Consider the following 18,672-nt stretch of genomic DNA (forward strand, 5'->3'; position numbering starts at 1 on the left):
ATGAGAAGTTTACAGTTTCCAGGATCAGCATATATTGGATCCCAAATTTATAATCCCCAGAGGTTGTTCAGATACTTCTGTGATACTTCAATAATATGATTTTTTCTCAATATTTAGGGTGAAACAATGATGGAGAATTGGGAAGAAAAGTTTTGAAACTCATATGCTTTAATAGGCTTCCAAATTACTGACAGCTTAAATCTTGTTTCAATATAGGAAGATCTAAAATAACAATATGACATTGCATATGTAAATAGTGTTTTATACTAGTATTGTGTCTTGATTAGTAAAAGTTGTTATAGGCCATAGTTAGAATATTTACACTCCTTTTTAAAAGTCGTAATTATTTCAAGCGTACAATTCTATTGAAACCTATATAATTTTATTAACCAATGTCACCCCAATAAATTCAATAAAAATTTAAAAAGTAAATGAATAAATCGAAGAAGAAAAAATGTTAAACCTCAACAGGACCTGACATTTGTGAAGATAGATGTCCCTATAATGTAATGGTCCTTTCTGTGCTCAGTCCCTCCTTTTGTTCAAATAAAATCTTGTCAAATGCCTTGGAAAAAAAAAAGTGGTAATTATTTTCTGAGATAATTCACAGAATCTGACCTATTTTCTAAGCCCCTTTCTTCATCTGAAGCAGATAAGACCACTTTGCCAATTAGAACTATTTAGTATCATAGTAAAGCTCAGAGTTGATAAAGTGATTTAGTATTCAACAGACATAATGTTGTAGTATTATTGGTAAGATTGTGAGACATATCCCCGTACACTTAAGCTCTGCTAACAAAGAGGAAATGGAGCATTAAGTATGTATATGCTGAATCTGATTAAGGCTGACATCCAGTTTGAATACATTCATTCTCTAAGGTGTAGTTTTGGGTATAAGCCATCAACCAAGCACAAAATGGTAAGGTTTAAAGCAGCAGTACTCAAAGACGTGGTGGGTTTTAAGGGACTGAGAATATTCTGTAGCTATTGAAATGGGATTCATAGCTGATATTTTGTCTTTAACTTCTAAAATGACTAAAGCATTCCCTGGTTAACACACCAGTCTCCCTCCTTTCTCCTCACTCCTTTAGAGCAGTGGCTTTCAAATTCTTTTCTTGGTAAGACATATACAGGGTGGGGCAAAGGTAGGTTTACAGTTGTGGGTACACAAAACACGGAGTTTACCATTCTTGTGTTATTATTTAGTAAATATTGTATTATTTTTCCATATGAACAACTGTGACCCTGCTTTTAGCCAACCCTGCATTAAATTGTTACCAGTTTTTTCTCCAACCTACACACACACAAGCATGCACACAAAATGATAATGTCATAAAATACCTTCAAACAATACTTAGACTTATTGCATTCAGTGCACTTCCGTATTTCTACTCTATATTCTTAATTTTTAATACTAGTTTTGACTTTCTAAGTTGATTTCAGTATCTATTTTCAGACTGTAATAATTTGAAAAATCCTCTCCAGAGTATCTTATTTTTACATATTTAACTGCCTTTTGAGAATAATTGAAAGTGTGTTGACTAGAGCCAAGCCTGACAAGATCAATGATTTTCTTGTTTCATTGCTGTTTCCTTATGGTGGTACACAGTAGCTATTCAATAAATAATGTTGAATGACAGCATGAATCTATTTATAACATCCTGTTCTTCAAGTGACTTTGAGTTTTATAAGGGTTGTAATTCCTTTGTCATTAGCAGAGTATCTGATACACAGTACACAACTTAAATGTATGAATAAACAAGGAATTAAATGCATGAATATTTTAGAGGGAGGCAGAAAAGAAGATTTCAATATTGAAGAAGTCCACCCAGAGATGAGGAAGCAGGGGAGTATTGTGGTTACACATCCCCAGTGTAGGCTTATAATCAAAAGCAGAGAGGAGCAGAAAGGAAGGAAATGATCTAGCAGTTTCAGTCAGAGACTTGAATACCCATTCCTCCATTACCTTATTAACTAACGCCTACTCCTCATGAGACATTGTCTTCTGAGAAACAAGTGTTTCTCCTGTGCAGACTGAGTGGTCCTTCCTGGTTCTCCCTGAACACTCCGAACACTCTAATCTGTTCTCCAGAGATGTTTGTCACTCCCTACTTTAGAGTTTATAGTGATCTAACTTTGTTTCTATAATAAAGACCAAAATAGTCTCCATCATTCTTGTCCATTGTAGGTTTGGCCACTATATTTCAAGTTATCTTTTGTCTATACTGATTCTTTTTGATTTCTTGAATGTGTTCTGTTCTCTCCACTGTGTTAAAAAGCCCTTATCTCTGATCCTTCTTACTACTTTAGAATATCATTCCCACCTAGCCTACACATTTTTCAAACTTTAGTCTAATATCTCTTAGAAAATTCTTTTTAGACTGCACCCTGCCCTTTAACATTTCCTGATTAGGGATACTATTGTTTCCTTTGCTTTTCCTTTGTAGCACTAATAGTGGATTATAATTGTTGACTTTTGGAACAAGTTGATTAGTATCCCCTCTTTCTCTATTTAAGCACTACAAGGAAAATGTATTTCTGTTTTCCTTATATTCTCTCTCTCTCTCTCTCTCTCTCTCTCTCTCTCTCTCTCTCACTTAGCACATTGTTTGCCACTGATTGATATCCAAAAAATATTTGTTGTAATAAATGAATTTTGAGTGTGGGAATAAATAGATAATGTAGTCATGAATGAATAAAGAATGTATCACATTTTTGTGATTAATGTTTTATTTACTTCCATGGCTAAAACTAAGTGTCATATCATGAAATATGACATGAAAGCCAAGGAACCAAAGGGCATTTCTTATAATGCAGAATGTTATTTTCAGTATTAATTAGGGATGTATTTACCCCCTTAGTATTTACAGGGGTACACAACCATCTATATATATAAAAGGCTAATATGCAAAGTGTCACCTCAGGAGTTTGATCAGGAGAATGGGAGTTCATTTGTTCACTATGACATGCGCTGACCACCAGGGGGTGGCGCAGAACATGGCAGGTGACCAGCAGTGACGGCAGGGTGCTGAGGGAGCGAGGGAAGGAGGAGGTGGGAAGGTGGGGAACCTGATCGGCCCTGATCACCAGCCAAGCCTAGGGACACAACCTGTGCATGAATTTCGTGCACCGGGCCTCTAATATATTGCATAAAGGAAGAAGTCAAGAGAAATGACATAGAATAAGCATGGGACTTTTAAAATAAATTTCCTGAGCAGAAGGTTTTCTTTGGGCAATGTTGAAAAATAAGGCTTACTAGGGTACAGCAAATGAATGGAAAGCCTTCATAATCAGGAAGGACAATTTAGACAAAATGGATTTATCTCAAACTTTCAACAAATACTAACTTAATATCTACTAATTATGAGCCATATAGTATAGGTGCTAGGGAAATTAAGGTACAATGAGGAGGGAGAGATTTATTATGATCTATTGAAAAGTAAAGAACATAAGCAAAGTTTGTGTTAAGAAGATTAATCTGGAAGCTTTGGAAAGATGGAAAAATAGGGAGGAGGTATGTTGAATGAATGAATTAATGAATCAATCAGTCAAATAAATAAACCAACTGTGCTTTTTGTGACTATTCTGTGCATCCCCATTTAATTTGGTTCTCTTGACTGTGAGATTTTACTTTACATTTTACTGTTTATTTGGTTCTCTTACATTGAGTTAAAGAGATTAAAAAATAATTTTCAAAATTCAGAAATAAAAAATAACATGCTAGATAAATAGATGAGCTTAGAACTAAAAAAAATAAAGATGGTAAATATATGTGAGAAACATGATAATGAGTTTCATTAATAATTCACACTATTAAAAGCAAACATCATCTCATGTGGTGAATGATAGTTTTATTCTCTGTGCCCAGTGTGCTATAATCTACTGATGATTTTTTAAATATACCGTGTAGCAAAGGGTCATCACATAGCCCACATGCACCTCTGCCATTGAGAAGTTCAGAGGTAGAAGGTGAAGGGGGACAAGGCCAGGCTCTGTTCATCTGAGTTTGAAAAGAGCATCTCTGGAGAACACTCTGTAAATTGAGCTGTGGTTAAAGTGCTCCACCACAGAAGAACAGCAAAAAACACTCTTATTGTAATAAGCCCAGAAAACAATCCCGAGATATATGATTAAAAGCAAACCAAACAACTGAAGCACAAATAGTGTGACCTTCTCTTGACTTCTACATTCACAGCTCTACTTATCCGAGTTCTGTTTTGAACATTAAGCATTGTTCATAGCCATAACTCTGGTGCTTATTTGCCCATCCTATCTATTATTTTCCCTTTCTATTTTTATTGAGTTCTTTTAGGAGAAACTTGAAAAAATCTTTATCCACAAAGGTTTGCACACAAGTGCTTTTAAAAATATGACTGCATGTTAAATACAGTAGCATTTAAAAGCATCTATCCTGTTGTCATTTAGGTTATTGTTTATGGAAACGTCATTGAAGACTAGTGCATTCCTTTCCTTCCTGTTCAGTTTAAAATGGAAAGCAAAAGAAAAGATGGTCAGCAGCCAGAAACATTGAGAAAATTATCCTTTTTATTAAATTTTCAGAACTATTAATTGACTCATTTAAATATATGTTAAAAGTTTGCATATGTGTGTCTGAACACTGTTGTCATGGAGATTAAAACTTTTTTTATACTGGGAATGGCAGATTTTTCTAGTTGATGCTTCTGGGAAATAAAAACAAATAGTTTCTGTAAAATTCTGTGGAATAAATCCTTTTATAGAACAAAGTTTAGTTAAGAAAGATATGTCTTAATGGGCTTATTAATTATTGTTATTTTGGGTAACAATTTTAAAATTATATATATAATTTTATGTACATAAATATATGTATATATGTATATATTTACCTGTGTATCATATTGAACAATTATCAATTCTATCGGTAACTGCCTTGTCTACAGGTAAGCCAAGTACTTACCCACGGGTGTGGGAGCTGAGGGACTGTCCTGGCGATCTGTGGACAGGGTGCTGGCTGATTGTAGACTCGACCAGGAGTCTACCTCCACCAGTTTTCCTCAGATGGGCTCCATAGGACCCTCATTGTCATGCATTTATACATATTTGGATCATTTTTCCCTTAAAAAACCCATACTATTTATTTTTTTAAGTCATGCAAGTTTTATTTCTGTTTGATCAGAGAATATGTCTTAAGCAATTTCTGCTTTTCTAGAAATAACTATTATTTTCTATGTAGGCTTGTATATAATACATTTTTCCAAGTGACCAGGTAACAAGAAGAATTTCATACATTTTTTTCCTACTTGCTAGTTTATCAGAGAAAATGGTGTAAATAATATATTAAAAAAATACTATTCATGAATAATGTAGAAGAAAGTAGTGTGATTATATGGCAAAGGTAAAGAAGAAAAGGAGAAAAATTCCTGGTTTGTGAGAGTACCCCTATAGGTCAAGTTAGAGGCTCTTGGTTAGAGGCACCTTGTAAAGACAGAGCCACTGACATTAAGAAAGATTTACAGAGACTACTTATAAAATATATCTGGTGGGAGGTTGTTTTTTTTATATACAAACATGTATGACAAAAATCAAGATTTCAAAAGATCTTCATATGTCAGAGTGCTACATCTGTTATGATGTAATTTAATAGTGATAAGTAAAAGCTCTAGTGATTTGTTCCCCAAAATCTGATAGTCTGGGAACTCATATGTGTAATCTTAGGGGTTTAGTGAGCAGGAAGTTCATTAGGTGTCAGTCCTCTGATAGGATTTCAGAATAGCTAATGGGATCTTAATAATTTTAATAGACATGGCTGCTCAAACAGTGGTTGATGGCTCACCAGAGTCTCAATCACCAAGGGTGTTGAAAATTTATTTGTGAGAGACCCTACCCAGACTAATTAAATTAATCAGAATCTGTGGATTTGGGTCTAGAAATTTGCATTTTTATAAAAATACTGACACGTACCCCAGAATTGGCAAACTATTGATCTAAAATAAGAAAGGTGATAGCCCTGTTATAAGTTCTATTTGCTAAGTTAAATCTGGAAAATGTATACTTCAGGTGCCATACTTTAGATGAATATAGGAAAACAGGTTAATTTTTGAGGAAAAGGGTGAATGTGGCATTGAAAGTTTGTGGGATAATGGCAAATATTTATCATATATTAGAGCAGGCTCAGAAAAGATATACCAGTTGTCTTCAAACACTTGAGAGAATATCAGTAAGAAAAGTATTTATTAGTGTGCCTTATTTACCCTAAATCTTTGATTAAAAATGTATTTTAATAGATTTATTTGTGTTTTTTTCCTCTAGTGACCATCTGTTATAATCTTGAAACCTTAACATGTGGGGGAAAAAAATTATGTCAGTAAGGCACATTTGTTACAGTAAATTTCTCACTTCTGAAGTTTTTAATCAGCATAGCTGCCGTCAGACTGACCAACCAGTTGCCTGATAATCCATCTGATCCATGTCATACTAATCCAAGAGCCAGCGGAGAACAGCTGCTGTTCTTATTTTATTTTCCTTCTTGCTTTCATAACATCTAAGTGCCAATAACTTGGTAGGCATTATACCAAAAGCAGTTGTTCCAACAGCTTGAATTTAAATCCCAACTAATTTTCCACAAAATAAAGATAAAGTTGAGTGTAAGTTTCAATAGTGGCATATAGATGAGATATTTGGAGTTGATAATTATTTTTAAACAATGCAAATTTATTTTCTCAATTCTGAAGGCCAAATTTTAAGAGTATCATGGGTCACCATGGTTATGCTCATTTCTGGAAATTCTGTGGATAAATTCACTTCAAAACTCATTCAGGCTGTTGGAAGAATTGTTTCATACGTTTGTAGAACTGAGGTCCCAATTCCATGCTGATTGTTGGTCAGGGGTCCTTCTCATCTGTTAGAAGCTACCATAAACTTTGGCTAATGGCCCCTTATCACCATCTTCAATGCCAACAATGGTGAATCAAGTCAAGCTTCAAGTACCTCTGACTTGCTTTTCTGCCACATATCTCTGCCTGGTCTTCAGTTTCACAGCTCACATATTTGAATTGTGCAACTCTTAGTATATTCAAGATCCAACAACCAAACAAAAGACTAAAACAGAGACATAACTAGGTTTCATCTCCATGGAGTCAGTAATTTTTAATTGTGGTTGGTTTTTAAGCGACTGATATGGATGTCTGATGGTTTTGTGTGTTTACAGTTATGTGTGGAACAACAATCAGGTTATTTAGTGTTATGGGAAGATTCTAAGATGGCCCCCAACTTCCCAATGCTGGGGGAACACATCCTATATAATCATGTATCAGCCCCATGGTTAGGGTACATTTTATGAGAAAGAAGAGGAACAATCCTAGAAAAAAAATTCATATCCCTAATTAGTTTACCTTAATTATTAAAAAAGAGATTGCATGGGTGGGTCTGACTTAGTCAGGTGAGCCCTTAAAAGTGCATTTAGAGGTCAGAAAGATTCTGGTGCTGACCTTGAAGAGGGTCACATGGCAAGGAAATTTAGGGTCCTCTAAGAGGTATTAAAAACAGCCCCTAATTGCTAACAAGCCAGAAAGCACAGTTGGGTCAACATCTGGATTGCAGCCTTGTGAGACCCTGAGTAATGGACCAGTCTAAGCTATGCTAATTCCTGGCCCACAAAAACTGTGATTATAAATGCATGGTGTTTTGTTTTTTTAAGTCACTAAGTTTGTACTAACTTATTGCACAGTGATGAAAACCAAGTACTTCAAGATTAAAAAATAATACCACCAGCCAACAACCCATTTCTCAAACATTTAACTTTTTCCTCTCTAGTACATGTAACTTCTATTTATATGATATATGATTATTTATTTAAAAGAGGATTGGATGATAACAGAATCAAAAAGTTTGATTCTCAGGTTAATTGTTGAAGGTTGAAGTTTACTTGTTGATAATTCTCTAGTAACATTTGACGAGTGTGTCTCTCATTGAATACCAAAATTAAATTATTGAAGAAGTTTTTAAGACATACTCTTTAGCCATAAAATGATGAGTCATGGAAATTAAATAATCATTTAATGGTTTGCACTTTCTGTGGCTGGTTAAGTTGTTTGACATATAGCTGGAAAGTCAAGTGTCATGTCATAGATAGCTTTTCAAATGGTAAGCTATCGATTTCATTTATTCATTTATTCACCTGTCATCTATCCTGCGCCAAGAAGTGTGTGTGCTAGGTGTGGGGATACAAAGATAAATAAGATTCCTGACCTATATAGAACCTTTTAGTGTAATGTAGGGGAGAGAAACATAAATAAATGTACCAAAGTATTTTAGCTACTGGGTTTGCACAATTTTTCTTTATGCTTTTTATTTTCTGAGTCTTCAATGGTCCCCATTTTTGTGTAAGATCAAGAGTCAATTCTTTCATTAAGATTATTGTTTCTGCCTGGCCACTGTGCCTCAGTGGTTGAGCATCAATCTATGCACCAGGAGGACATGCTTCAATTCCTGGTCAGGGCTTTTGCCTGAATTGCCAGCTCGATCCCTGAAGAGGCAGCCAATCAATGATTCTCTCTCATCATTGATATTTCTTATTTTTCTCTCTCAATTTGATTACAAGGTTAACAGGTTTTATCCTTGATGAGATTATGGATGATTTTTAAAAATCATATTTTCCTGTATAATAAGCATATAATACTTTTATAATAAAAAATAAAAAATTTAAAAAAAGAGTGAATTTAAAGTGAGAAAATGATACCATGTTCTTATGCTTTTTTTTTTTTTTCAGCTTGATTATGATGGGAAAGATGGGGAGAGATTGTAAGAGACAGAGGGAGAAGTTGACCTGAGGAAGTTATAATATTTTTTTTTGGACTCACATTATATTTTATTTATTCAATGAATAAATGAATATGTGAGAAAGTTATAATATTATGAAAGAAAATGCGTAAATAGTATTATAATACTAGAGGCCTGGTGCACGAATTCATGCACCTGTGGGGTCCCTTTGCCTGGCCTGCAGGATCGGGCCAAAACCGGGTCTCCAACATCCCCTGAGGGGTCCTGGATTGCGAGAGGGTGCAGACCAGGCCAAGGGACCCCACCAGTGCATGATCGGGGCTGGGGAGGGACGCAGGAGGTTGGCCAGCCGGGGAGGGACGATAGGAGGGCTCCAGGATGTGTCTGGCCTATCTCACTCAGTCCCGATAGGCCAGACCCCAGCAGCAAGCTAACCTACCAGTCAGAGCACCTGCCCCCTGGTGGTTAGTGCACGTCATAGCGACTGGTCATTCCGCTGTTCTGTCAATTTGCATATTAGCCTTTTATTAAATAGGAAGATGACCTGAGCTTGCTCCACCAGTGAACTTGAGTGCAGAGAAAGGGAGTGAGGGCCTGCAGCCAGGGGAGAAGCTTTGGGATTGACACTCCAGGAGGCACATGTACAAAGCAGCTGGGGAAAGGCATTATTGATCAGTCAAGAAAAGCGATGTTCTAGGAAAGACCATCATTTCTAAAGTAACTCATCCCAAAGGAGCCAGGTGAGGAGCCAGGCAGAGCAGTGCCTGCATGGAGGCTGTAGGTGGAACCTGATTATCCTAATGTTCCTCCATCTAATTGTGAGAATAAACAAGTAATCTTTTCTGTCAGAGAATAGTTTAGGCAGCTGCCATTTTGGCTGCATGACTTGTAGCTCCCCTAGGGGCTGCCATCTTGAAATGGCAACGGTCAACCCCTTCCTTTGAATTAGCCAATTGCAAAAGACTGTGAGCCTGAGGTCCATTCAAGAGGGAGGGACAGGTCACGTGTGTCAGGATTAAAAAGCCGAACAGACCGCCTGCTCAGTGTGCCTGTGCTCCCAGATGTGCTGCACACCTTCCTGCAGGAGTAAAGAAATTTGCCTTGCTGCCTGGCTCCTGAGTGTGCTTTGTGTTCTACCCCTAAATTTGGGGTCTCGCCTTATTTCTAACATAAAATCTAGTAGTACTAGGATTATTATAAGTCCTTCAGATATTTCATTCACTTAACTTCTAGTGGAAAGTTCTTAGCTTTCCAAATATTTCCCAGTACTTGGGCAATCAGTGACATGTGAGGAGTCACGGTTGGGATTGAGGCAGGTTCCAGAGCCACATTGTTTGGGGTTGAATCCGCATCTCTCTCTGAGTAGTTCTGTGACCTCAGGCAACTTGTATAACCTGTCTGTACCCTGTTTGTAAATCGGGGTAATAACAATGCCTACCTCATAGAGCATAGTGAGGATTATATACATATATTGCATACATGTAGATTTATAGATATAAACGTATAAGGTGCTTAGCAGAGTCCCTGGCACTGAATTAAATATTAGATATTACAATTTAGCTCACCTGAAACACTCAAATGGTGTGGCACTAAAGGCATGCAAAAATAACATAAAGCTCAACTATTGAAATGATACCAGATTTGTAGGTAACTATGATGGAGGAAGGGAGTAGGAATCTAGTAGCACAGTATTTGAGATTTACCAAACTTTTTCAACAATAATGTGACTATATTTTGTTATCTGTGTGAAATTTCACTGACAGTCATTTCCATCAAGTCAGTAAAAAGCATCAACTTTGGAGTCAGTCAGGTATGAATCAGAACTGTTAGTTTTCCCATCTTCCAGCCGTTTGACCTTGTGCAAGTGCCTTTAACTCTCTCTGTTTTTAAAATCTATATAATAGAGATTCTTTCCTTGTAAGGTTGTCAAGAGGATTAGACGTGATAACAGGTATAAGTACCTAGCAAGTGACTGGCACAGATAAATCCTCAGTGAATGGGAGCTGTTCTTAAAAGAAAGATATTAGAGGAGATAAGGCATCATTTCCAAATAAAAATCCTGGTTAAATTTTATGAGGAAAATCCTTTATAAGAAATCTCTTTCCAGCATGATGTCTAAAATTAAAACTATTCATTTATAATGCATAATAAAGGAATTATTTTAAATGAGGTTACTGATATATCAAGCCAATCCACCAAGGTAGAGCTTAAAGTCTGAGTTACAAAGTAATTTACTGTGATTCTAGGGAGTGATGCAAACCCCAAGGCAATGATTGTAGGATAAATTCTACTGGTGTTCTCAATCTAGTGTCATCAAAGTTGGTTCTCCTATACAGAGGGAAAACCTTATTTCCCCAAAGTTGTTGAGATTGAATTTAACTCAGCATGCCCCAGAAATGCTGTTTATCCATTTTGGCTTTTTCATTTAAAAAATATTTCATCCTTTTTCATTTTAAAAATTTCTATATTTCATAAACAACCCTAAACTGCAAACCCAGTTAAAAACCATTTCAAATCCTGAAAATTTAATTTTCTGAAATGGAATAAAAACATTTCTTTATACATATGGAAAAGTTAATGTCTTTCCCATAGTGCATTATATTATATCAGATCTTGAAAATTCACATACTTGTAAGTAGTCTAGTGTTTGTGGTAATCTGGATATTAGCCAGCAGGAGTAGAAATTAATTTCATACACTATCAATAACAAATAATGTTTAAAAATATACCATAAAGAAAGCACTGTATTAGATGCTGAAGATATAAATATTGTTGAGATATAATTTCAACCCTTGAGGATCTCAATTTATTGGGAAAAATAGGCACCATAACAAATAAGTATTGTTGAATTTAACAAAATTATCCAGAATGCAATTGCATTTATGTTTGGCAGATGTTTATAGATGTTGAGTTTTACAGTGCAAAATCTGAGCACACTCCTTATAGAAGAAAAAGGAGCACCCTCTTGCATTAATACTAATTACTAGAGGCCCAATGCATTGGCCCTCACAGCCCCTGCTGGCTTCATCCAGAAGGTCGTCCAGATGGTTGTTCGCTGTTCTGCCGTTCGTTCGATTTGCATATTATACTTTATTATTATAGATAATTATTAACATTGTTGGATATCTTTTATGTACTGGCCTAGACACTTATTCCTATATAAGATAGGTAGTTTTTCTTATTTAGTTTTCAGTAGCAAGTTATAGAAATCCAAATTTAGCCTCATTTGACTCCTCTGTTAATTTGTCCAGACAGTGCAAAGAGGCTGATGGGAGGGGTGTTGAGGGGCTGGGTGAAAAAGGTTAAAGGATTAAGCAACAAAACAAAACAAAACCTTCTTAGACCCAGACAACAGTATGATGATTACCAGCATTTTAGGAAGTTGAGGCGGGGAAGGCAGAAGAGGGTAAAGGGGGATAAATAGTGATGGAAGGAGTCTTGAGTTTGGGTGGTGAACACACAATACAATGTACATATGATGTATTGCAGACCTGAAACTTACGTAATTTTATTAACCAATGTCACCCCAATAAACTCTATAAAATTATTTTTTAAAAAGACCTCACTTAGTCACCTGTGACCAGGAGCTGCAGTCCCTTAAATCAGGACTCTCCCCAACCACCTTTCATTTTTCCCCTTTGTTGTCTTTAATGTCGTTTGGGCTTTGTCCACCAGGTGTCTAAAGGGGGACATTAGAAGTTATAGGGTTGGATGGTCCTCAGCACTTTAAATCTCCTCTCCCAGAGAAACACCTCCTCTTCCAGGATTGCCATTAATCTCCAATGGCCCTGAATGGATCATGTACCCAACTATGTGTTCCCAGGGGCCCAGATACCCTGGCCAGCTTAGGTCACATTTTTCTGAGGATCGGAGAGGAGAAGTTGCCTGATATGTATTCCACAACTAGTAGATGACAGCAGGATTGGAATCCAGGCTCCTTTCAAACAATCACGCTGCCTTTACTTGTACTTTTCTTTTTTTTTTTTTTTCAAAATATATTTTATTGATTTTTTACAGAGAGGAAGAGAGAGGGACAGAAAGTTAGAAACATCGATGAGAGAGAAACATTGATCAGCTGCCTCTTGCACACCCCCTACTGGGGATGTGCCCGCAACCAAGGTACATGCCCTTGACTGGAATCGAACCTGGGACCCTTGAGTCCGCAGGCCGACGCTCTATCCACTGAGCCAAACCGGTTTTGGCAACTTGTACTTTTCAATTGAAATTGCTTCCTGGTTTGTTTCTTTAATTTGCTGTGAAAAACCTATTATCCTCACTTTTAAGTAGAAGCAATAATAATAATAAAAAAAAGGCCCTGTAATATTTTTTTTCCCTCCCAAAGAAACTAGCTTTTACATAGAGTGGGTTTTCTTAGTAGATATAATCTTTAAGGAAGAAAAATGGAGTTTGTATAAAATAGTAGAGTATCTTGTATTATTTAATGCCTTCTAAACCATTATAAAAACAAAACAAACAAAAGACACAACAAACCTGTGCCTGTAAAGTGTTTGCATATAGAATGTGTATGCATATGTTGTATCTGTGAATGTGCCAGTATATATGTATGAGTGTGTAGTGTGTGTATGTGAGAGGCAAGGAAAAGAGAGAAAAAGAGTAAAATGTTAGCTTATTGAGGCACTCTGATAATTTGGTTGAATGTTTCTTTTTTACTCTTCCAGACTGATAAAACGACAATTTTCAATGTGTTGTTTAAAGGAGATGAACATCCCCCCCCCCTTTCTGAGAGTGATTTTAAAAGAAGCTCAATTTTTCAGATGTTTCTAGTCAAAATGACAAACCTGCAGAGTACATTTGCATAATTCTAGGTATGTTTTATTGGCTCTATCCTTTAAATCTTGAATCCCAGTTGATTTTTCTTGTTGATCTTCAAAAAGTTCAGAGACAAAATATATCCTGCAGGTCTTTTTGTCATTGTTGTACAAAATTTCGGGTCTCATCTCTTCTGCTTCAGTGGTACAGGGATGTTAGATGGAGCTTGTTTGAAGGTAGACTTGAGTCCTAAAGTTTGTCTCCTTGACCATGGGTTCTTTTCTAATTTTAAAAACAGGTAGCATGCACATTTAAGAAGATGTTTATTTTGAGTATCAGTGTGTTGTCATTGTTAGTAGCAGAACACATTCTTCAAAGAAAATATATGAACTTCATAATGATGCCTTATAATATTACTTTTGAATGTGGCTCTTATTTTAGCTGTTATAAAACAGAAAGAAACATCACAGAGCATTAAAATATAATATCTATAGTCATCATAGCATACCATTAAACAAAATGAATAAATATTTAAATTAGGATTTGTTTTTTTATGCTGTATTATTTCAGGAAGAAATTGCAAGCTCTGTAAATTCTTTGTATTGTAGTGAAAGAAGATTCTGTTTTTTATAGCTCTTTAAAAGGATTATCTGCATCAGCAGAAGAATGCTAACAATCATTACATTTAATTTTATTTAATATTTCTTAAACACATAGTGGTTGTTTTTATGAAGGGGGGTTGTTGTCATTTTACATTACTGGTTCACTGATTTAATTTTTATTTTCAGTGCTGGCTTGTCATATGGGATAAATCTACAGAACAGCATAACTCTGTTGTGTTCAACCATATAGCTAGATATAACAAATTTAAATTTAAAAAATTAGAAAATCACAGAAGGGAGGTTTATTTAAAAGCTTTAAAAAGAATCCTTTTTTTTAAAGGAAAGAAGTATTCTACTATCAAACACAGGATTGCATAAGATGAGTCTCTGTGTGTTCCAACTTAATTTTCTTTATCATTTGTAGTACTCGCCACATGAATTTAAATCCAATATAAATGAGCATTCTTTAGAATATTATCATGAACTAGATAAAACTATAAGGCACAAGTATAAACAAGAAAAGTATTAAGAATAAGAGCCATCTTCTCAAGGAAGTACTAAATTAAAAAATTATTTCACAATGTATTATCTATTATCTACAGGACTCTTGGTTGTATAGAACTTCTAAATTTTTATCTTTTATCTAACATATTTTTTTCTTTTTAGTCTATTTCTTCCCCTGGGAGACTTTCTCAACTTTATCTTACAATTTATGAAATCACCATGATTTTATTTTTTAAAAATAATAAGTATATCATTCTCTACTTATTTCATACATGCCATACATTTTTCTAGTTCTCTGAAGATTTTTAAAAGTTTTTATCTTATCTTTTTTTATTTTCTGGGTTTCTTTCCACTTCTCTGTTTTGTTTTCTATCTTTAATGGTACATGAAAAATGTCTGGAGAAATTTAGCTGTCTAATCATATTTATACAATACACTTTAATTGTTAACTCTGTGGTTGTCAGAAAATCTTAACTTATGAGAGTATTATCCAGCTGTTCTATAAATGGGAGATTCCCAAATACCTTCTCCATAGACTATTATCATGGACAAGTATTTTCCAATCATCTGTCTGCTTAGCCTTTCTGTTGGGAATGAAATAAGGGTTAGAATAAACACAATCACACTATTCAGTAGGTCACATTTTGCTTTTCTGTTTTCAATATTGCATCCTACCCTCCCTACCCTTTATTTCATGGAGAATGGGGATTTTCTGTTTAATTAATCTGGAGAATAAACCCCTGACTCCTTCCAGGTATTCATGGGGTAGTTGTAGACTTAATGGCATTGGTGAGGGCATCTAGTGACCTAACTTGTCTTTAAAGACAGATATGGAGCCTCAATCCTTACTCTTGCCTTTTAAATTATTTGAAGCCTCAGATTTTAGAGACTTTCTGGGGCTCAGTAGCTCACACTGTCCTTCATGCTGTAGTTTCCTCCTCCCTCTTGCAGACACATGCTCACCCCAGCTTTCTCTGCTCTGGGCTAATAATACTCACTCTATCTGTTTTTTCTCCTCTATGAGGTAGTTGACATTTCTGCTGTCATCTTTTGGCTATTTATCTAGATATTATATATTTTTGTATTATTTAACTCTAACTTTAGAGGATTTTGTAGGTTAAATAGGATTAAATGTGAATGTTTGTGGCCATCTTTAACCAAAAACCCTGATATGGGTACTTTAATGTGAAGTACAAACAGAATATATTGCTTCCATCCTATTATTTTTGAGAATCTATGTTTGTAATTAAATTACATACAGATAGTGTTAATTTGTTTGTTCAACTCTATGTGCATTACATTACTACAAAGAAGTATATTGTGGATTAATAGGTATTTCAATTTCATGACTATTGTGAGGAGGAGCCTTTTGAGTGATTCTTCATCTGCACAGTTACAAGGACAATAAAGATTTAGTATAACTATGTTGAGTTTTGTTAGAAGTTAGGCAGTGGTTTTTAATCATTAAACAATAAAATTTATCTTTAGCATCCCATATAATAAAAGGCTAATATGCAAATTGACCAAATGGCAGAACTACTGGTCGCTATGATGCACACTGACCACCATGGGGCTGATGTGCAACACAGGAGCTGCTCCCTGGCAGTCAGTGCGTTCCCACAGGGGGAGCACCGCTCAGCCAGAATTCGGGCTCTCAGTTGGTGAGCACAGTGGCGGTGGGGGGAGCCTCCTACCTTTGCGGCAGCACTAAGGATGTCCAACTGATAAGCCATCAGTCAGACACCCCCTGAGGGCTCCCGGACTGCGAGAGGGTGCAGGCTGGGCTGAAGGACCCCCCCCCCCCCGCCCCGAGTGCACAAATTTCATGTACCAGGCCTCTAGTATGTTTATAAAACCATAGGGCCCTGAGTGACTTAGTCTAAGGCTTCACCATTCATGTGATATGGACCTCTGGGTCCTATGTCTCTAAACCTACATCATACTCAGAGTTAACGTTTAAGTTTTAATTTATTTACTTATTTATTTATTTAGATGATGGCAGAGGTAGAATTGATTAAAAATTAATTCAGGTTTCATCGTTTTATTTCTCTTTATTTGAAAACACAATCTTCAGTATTGGCAAAGAGCGTTTGTCATGTAGGTCTTATTAATGAAAGGTCAACAAATACCCACATTTCCCCTCTTCCTGAATAAAACTAAATAATGACAGGAGATTAAGCTAATTATTTTAGTGTCTTTGTTGTCTTTCAAATTGTGATTATTACTTTTTTGAAAAAACAAAACAAAAACATGGTTGTTTTAGGAGAAGAATATTGACCTGAGAAATGGCCACTAATTGGTGGATTTGGTCTCTGCAGTGTGATCACAGGTCACTATAGGACTAGGTCATCTTCAAAGTCCCCTTCTTCCTGTTCTCCCTCTCCTTCTGTGTTTGTTTTTGCCTTTCTTTGCTTCTTCATAACAAGACATGACTCTTGTTCTCAACTAATTCACATACTAGGAGTGAAAAATGTTGGTGCACATTGTTGACAAACATTCAAATAATAATAATACCATATGATCGTATTACTACTATAGAAAAGTACATATAAAATGCTGGGGTAATGTGGACTATTATTTTAAGTCTTATTTTTTTACCTAGTAGACACTTAACAATTCCAAATCATGGAAATGGTATTGAAACAGTGTCTCGCATGATAGAGATCCTTCACATTTGGCTATCTTTAGACCCTATGTTATATGAAATTCACTGAGTATTTTCTACTAAGTTCTTTGTTTAATCTCATACAATTTTAAATCGAAAGGTTACATCAAAGGAGAACTTTTATCAAAAGAACCTAAATGAAGCCTCAAAACAATCAAACACTCCACTCATCTGTTTAAATCATTAGCAAAGGCAGAACTGTTATCCCAGCTTATAAGCTAATTACACTTATCCTTGGGGCCCATTCATGTATGCTTATCCCATGGCCAAAATTCTGCAAATTACTAACAAACACTGGCAAGGAGAAAGGTTAAAACAGGCAGGCTATTGCATTTTAGCTGACAAAACATTTATTGAAATGCTATCTGTGTGAGGCACTGGGAAACTCATCATCTGAATAGTCTGAATAGCCCACCAAGAATGTAACCCACTTGGGGTCTTACCTTCAACATTCTTCTTCTAAGTTAATTTAAACCAACATGCAGATGCTTTGCATGTGTAGATTGCGTTTTTATTTTGAACTTGAAATATGCAGGGACTTGTATGCATGCATATAAGCATACCAATGGACACAGACACCAGGGGGCTGAGGGCATGAATGGGGGGGTGAGGGAGCAATGGGGGGATAAGGACACATATGTAATACCTTAATCAATAAAGAAAAAAATTTTGAAAAAAAATACTGATCACCTTTCATAAATAGTGCTATTCAATGCTCTTTTTTTAAAAAAAAATCTGTTTCTTTGGCTGTGGGCAAGAGAAATCATTAAAAACTGGAGTGTAGAACTATTACTAATTCAAAGGATGACAAGTGAGTTGAATGTTTTATATTTTTAAAGTGGAAGTGATCTCTATTGTGACTAAAACAATCTGCGTTTTATGCGATACCTGACATAGGAAAGGAATGCTTGATGAGTGGCCAGTGATGTTGAACTTGCTGTATTTTCCAACTGACTTGTTTTTCTAACGAAGCCGGCATTTTAGTGAAATTGTGTTTGTTTTTCTTTCTGATAGGTCCTAATTGAAGTTTGAAGGTTCATTACACAATGCCTGGGAATATGTTGTCAAATACAATTCGCCTCTCCCATAGTTAGCATAATTTTATAGGACAGGAGCTCCAGAGTGCTCAGCTGTCATCGTATTTGGCTCCAATTTCATTCATCATGGACAGAATTTCTAAAGTGTTTTGAATCTCTACTTTCAATGTCAGTACACTGAAGCAACTATTAAATACATTTGAATCTAAGTAGATGAACATTGGCATTCAAACAATACGCTATAGGATAGGTCTTATGTCTCTTTCAATTATGCTGAAAAATACAATCTTAAATATTTTACAGATGTGTTACCTGAAATCCAAAATTCATGCTACTT

At 35.7% G+C, this 18,672-nt stretch overlaps 1 protein-coding gene across 1 annotated transcript in view; it reads left to right on the forward strand.

Moving 5' to 3' along the window:
• The window catches only part of LAMA2 (laminin subunit alpha 2), a 485,095-nt gene that overhangs the window by 22,719 nt on the left and 443,704 nt on the right, over nucleotides 1–18,672 (forward strand). The gene's annotated exons all lie outside the window — the stretch shown is intronic.

This window comes from Cnephaeus nilssonii (assembly GCF_951640355.1).
Source record: "Cnephaeus nilssonii genome assembly, chromosome: 9".
Lineage (NCBI taxonomy): Eukaryota > Metazoa > Chordata > Mammalia > Chiroptera > Vespertilionidae > Cnephaeus > Cnephaeus nilssonii.